The 4,437-nt window shown below is 40.9% G+C and overlaps 1 long non-coding RNA gene across 1 annotated transcript in view; it reads left to right on the top strand.

Annotated features, from left to right (window-relative positions):
• The window catches only part of LOC112549213, a 153,254-nt gene extending 149,227 nt beyond the window's left edge, over positions 1–4,027 (top strand). Inside the window, exon 3 of the long non-coding RNA XR_003092573.1 lies at positions 3,804–4,027. This is a non-coding gene — a long non-coding RNA (uncharacterized LOC112549213). The remainder of the gene's footprint in view (positions 1–3,803) is intronic.
• The last annotated feature ends 410 nt before the right edge of the window (positions 4,028–4,437 follow it).

The following is a 4,437-nucleotide window of genomic DNA, read 5'->3' as shown; positions in this document are numbered from 1 at the left end:
GCTTTAAAAACAAGCCCCAGTGCTCACCAGGTGCTGACAGGTGAGGGGGCAATCCCTGCTACCCCCCACTGCCCCATGCTGCATGGGGGGCTCTGCACAAGCCCCCTGACACCCCCTCACTCCCCCCCAGCTGTCCCGCCCGGGCCAGCTCCGGCCCTTTAAGGAAAAAACAAACAAATAGAGAAAAGCCCCGGGACTCACTGCTCCTGCAGCAGCCTTGGGGCTTCATGGGGCTCATGCAGAGCTCCCCACGTGGCATGGGGCAGTGGAGATCACTCCCTGCCGGCAGGAACAGTGAGTCCAGGGGTTTTTGGGTTTTTTTTTTTCCTTAAAGGGCTGGAGCCACAGCAGGCGGGGCAGCCATGTGGAGGCTGGGATAGGGCGGTTGGGGGGCTCATGGCAGAGCCCCCCCATGCAGTGTGGGGCAGTGGGGGCCAGCAGGGATTGCCTCCCCCGGCTGGGGCGGATGGGCCTGGCTAATTCAGAAATTTGGAGATTTGGCAGCAGCTGAATCTCCGAATCAGATTCAGCTGAATCAATTTGGAACAGTGATTTGAATCACCGAATCGAATCACTGTCCCCCGAATCAGCCGAATCCAAATCCAAAGCAAATACTAGCCACTTCACACAGGCCTAATCATTTTTACAGCACTGATGGGGATTACTTTCAGAAACCCCCATACAATGGCAGAAAAAGAGGTTTACTTTGCATCTGACCATAATTTTTAGAACTTGTCTTTCTAAATTTGGAGTTCTCTCACATGTAATCAGATTTATTTTATTTGTGGGACCCCTGTAAGAAAGTAAATCTGGAAGAAGTTGGAAAAATCCCGTATTTATAGTGGGACAAGAAGAATTAAAGGTTTCAATATAGATTTTCACCTTCCATACCTTATGAACTCTTTCAAAGGCAACTTATCATTGCCATTTCTCCAGCATGCAGAACTCTCAAGGATATTGGTATAAACATGCCCCCTGGGGTCTCCTTATGGTACAACAGTTGGTCTCATGAGCTGGTCAAGCTGACTGACTTGGTCACCCAAACCTACAAAAAAAGGGTTTCTGCTGCCTACTTCTTGCCTTCCCCCTTGCATATAAAAACTGTCATGCATTAGTATGCAGGAGACAAGGATTTTGGGGGGTGTTTTTTATTAGACAAACTGCATAGTTGGGAGAGATTTTGGGCAAGCTTTTGGGCACAAGACATACTTTAGTATATCATTCCTTCTGTTTGCTAGTAAAGGCAACGAGAGTGTCAGAAGGACACTGGTATGTGAGACAGCAAGCAACAAACTGGCAGATGCAATCTTCTTCTGAATCCCATTGCCTGCTCTGTCATTGGCTTTATTTTGATTGAGGGCATAAGAGAAGTTAATTTAATTTCTGTGTGCCTCAATTTCCTCTGTATAGAATGGGAGTCAGGAGTCATCAGGGAGTGGGGGCATTCATTTGGTTAATGCTTAATAGTTTGTAACAGTTTTTGTCTACATAGCCTTACACGCTTTTCTTGCCAGTGCCAGTCTGGATCCCTATTTATACACTGAGCCCTTTGTACTGAGTGGAATGCTTGATGGAGACTGGCTGATGAAGTATTATTCAATAATATCGTAATTTTCCTTCTTGTTTTTGTTTTTTTCTTTAGGTATCTTGCTTCTGCATCTCTAAATATTCTGACTCAGACTCATCTCAGACCCATGGAAACCTGAAACAAAAATGCTGTAACTTTTGGGAAGAAATGCCTGCCAAACAATAGTCACAATGTAGGGCACTAGGTGCTTTGGTTCCTGTCCCATAGGGCATGGCCAACTAGAATTAACAGTGTTTTCTGAGTCTTATTTTAACTTTTGGACAGCACTCAAGTTTCAGTGCAAGCAGGCAAACTGCTGAGCTTTTTTAAGCATCTGGAAGCAAAAGCCAGGTGATATATCACATTTGCCTGATAAATAGACAAGATTAAATATTAGCCTTTTCTGAGGGAAGCTCATCCAAAAAGCAAACAGCACAATCCCTTCCAACTCACAGTTGCTGGGCTAAATATTTTATCTCATGTCTTCATTTATTGCATCCCTAATGCTCTTCCCATATGAGTTTTCATATTATAATAGAGCAATGGTAGGTTCCAACACAAGGCTTTGGAGTAAGAATGAACTTGCCAAATGTTATACATGGGTGTTTTGATCCCGTGCACCTGTGGCAACAGAGAGATGTTTTGGGCTTTTAAAGGTTAAACACTTTGACCATAATGCTGTAATTATTTTTGTTGCTGATGCTGAGGATGATAACTATCTGACCTCTGGGATATGGGTCAGCATGGTACATTAGCCTGCCTTGTGAGATAGGAATAGGAAAATGAAGCTGCTTCACCCCATTCAGAATATTACATCAGTTTGTTACCTTTACACTGGAAGTTCATGATATAAGCGAAATTACACAAAGGTGAAAGGGTTTCACACAGATGAAACTTATCTAATCTCTGCTACGCTTCCAAACCTTTGCACTGTATTCCTGGAAGCATAGATTTCCCTCCCCGGCCCGCCCCGCCCTTTTTTTAATTAGCTGGAATAGATTCAAAACAGATTCAGCTTCTGAACATTGAAAGAGTTGAAGGTCTTATATTTCTCTGGGAAAAGTGGAACATCCAAAAATTTCACAGTATTTACTTATCACTTTTGTGAAAACTGAGGTGAATCTGTGTCCAAGCCTCAGTTCCTTTTTGGCATACCAAAATGCACAAAGAACTCAGACCTTGGATTAGTTCTTCAGAAACTGATCTTTTTTTCAAATGCCATTTGCTACCTTTGTAATTTTTTTTAAAAAGCTTTCACACTATTTAACTCTATACCTGTAAAATGGTTTTCTTTTAAAATGAAATATTAGTTAAAATATAGAAGCAGCTGAAGACCACAAAAACTACCCATCTCTCAGGATGGAACCAAATCTTTCCCAGAAGTACATAAATGTATATAAACTTGCATAAATGTAATGCAATTTAGTCTGTTATTGGTAGAAATAGATAAAAAAAAAGATGAGTATGGACAAACAGCTAACTGTCTCTCTTAAAAATAATTTAAATAAAAATAAGGAACTTGAATAGATTAGCAGAAAATACTAAATGATGAATAGTTTGCATACCAATAACATCTTCCCTCTGAAGTTCTCAAAGCACTTTTAAATGTTAATTATCACAGTGCCCTATGAGGTCAGTATTATCATCAACCTTGGTTTATGGGTTAAGACAGGCTCATAGAAGTGACATGATACGCTGCAAGTGACATAGTCTGTAGAGAACCAGAGATGGAATCTAGGACTCTTGGGTGTTAAGCCCATGCTCTAGCTGAAAGACAAAAATATAACAGGTTTACAAGATGTGCTGTTACACTTCAGAAGAGTGAATTTTTATTTGTGGTTCCCAAAGATTACGTGCAACTGGTTAATTAGATGAAAGTTTCTTCTCATGATCTATTATCATTTCCCCTTTTTCCATACCTCTATTATTTGCAACCAATGCTACAGAATCTTTGTGATACAAAATGAACGATACAGGTCTGTCTCTTTTCAGATGTGTAGCTGGTAATAATATAGTGCTGTCCCTACCTCATATACTTCCACTCATTTACCGTTTTCATTTTTTGAGGGAGGCCCTATATAGCCCAGCTGGAGCTCTGCTGTTCTCTCATATTTAATACTCTCACAACTTCCTATGGAAGCAACCATTCTTCTGGTTGAAAAGGACTTCACAGACCTCCCTTTGAAAGTCAGTGGTATTGTTCTGATCTATTGATTTCTCTGTACTTTATTCCCAGACTACAGTGGACACTACATTAATAAAGATGCTGACCTGCAGCTCACATTAAATCTATGGACTTTCGTGGCATGGTGCTTTTCAGAAGAATGAGATGGAGCAGTTTTACAGCACAAGCACCATATTAAGGCTCAGAAGATCCGAGTTGAGCTCGATCCCATACTTCCTGAGTGTACTTTCAAGTAAAATACTTTCTCTATCTGTACAATGGAAATAACAGTTTGTTCCTCCTACCATTTGACTTGTCCGTCTATTTAGATTTTAAATTATTTGGGTGAGAAACTCTCTCTCACCAGCATTTAGTGCCAAGTATTAAAGGCATAGCAGAGTCAAGTCATGGCCAGTCTAATCCAGGTCATTATACCTCAGTTGGGTGTAGGATTCTTCACAGCCTATTCTGTATTTCTGTGCACATGTAAATGAATGATGCCTTTAACTCGGAGATGGCTGCATTTTAGTTGGGAAGGGTGACAAAGGATGAATTGCTTTGTACGGTATCCTGTTGGTAGAACATTTGGGGATGTCTGGGATGTTGTTATAAATATCAGTCATTATTATTTATTAAACTGGGTACACATAATGCACACACAGCTCCTTCAATTTATTTATATTGAACATTGATAATATCTGCTAGG

Source organism: Alligator sinensis, unplaced genomic scaffold (assembly GCF_000455745.1).
Source record: "Alligator sinensis unplaced genomic scaffold, ASM45574v1 scaffold289_1, whole genome shotgun sequence".
NCBI lineage: Eukaryota > Metazoa > Chordata > Crocodylia > Alligatoridae > Alligator > Alligator sinensis.
Note: the sequence above shows the minus strand (reverse complement) of the source record. Positions and strands in the feature narration are given on the sequence as shown.